Raw genomic sequence first — 540 nt, 5'->3', positions numbered from 1 at the left:
GGACCCAGAAGACAAAGATGTCAGGACCTCGGGTCACACCCCTCCCCAGGCTGCCCACGTCAGGAAGGGCCATCATATCTCCAAGATGTCTCAATAGGCAAAGACACAGAATTCCCCTCTATCTTGCCAATTTCAGAATATGACCTAAGAGAAATCCCACAGCTCACCAAGCAGTAAGGTGCATCCATAGATAATCCGGCCAGACTCCTGGGTGGGGAAGGTGTTGATAGGATACCACACAGTCTTCAGGATGTTTGAAGTTCCTGCTTCAGGTATAGTTTCTAAAGGACTTGCTTCACATTCTGAAATATCAATTTCTTCCTTCCTGCTTAAATTCTGTTCTGGTTGGTACCTGAATTGGAGGTATTATGCTAAGAGTGGCCCATACTCATCCAACATCACACAGACTATTCCACATCTGTCCTACCTTAAGCACAGAAGGACATATAGAAAGCAGCATGAATGCACAAGATGGGTACTGTCCCATCAGCCCCCACAAGTCCAAGACCCCAGTCAAGGTGCAGTGGAATCTCACCTGAG

Source organism: Bison bison, unplaced genomic scaffold (assembly GCF_000754665.1).
Source record: "Bison bison bison isolate TAMUID 2011002044 unplaced genomic scaffold, Bison_UMD1.0 scf7180017855347, whole genome shotgun sequence".
NCBI lineage: Eukaryota > Metazoa > Chordata > Mammalia > Artiodactyla > Bovidae > Bison > Bison bison.
Note: the sequence above shows the minus strand (reverse complement) of the source record.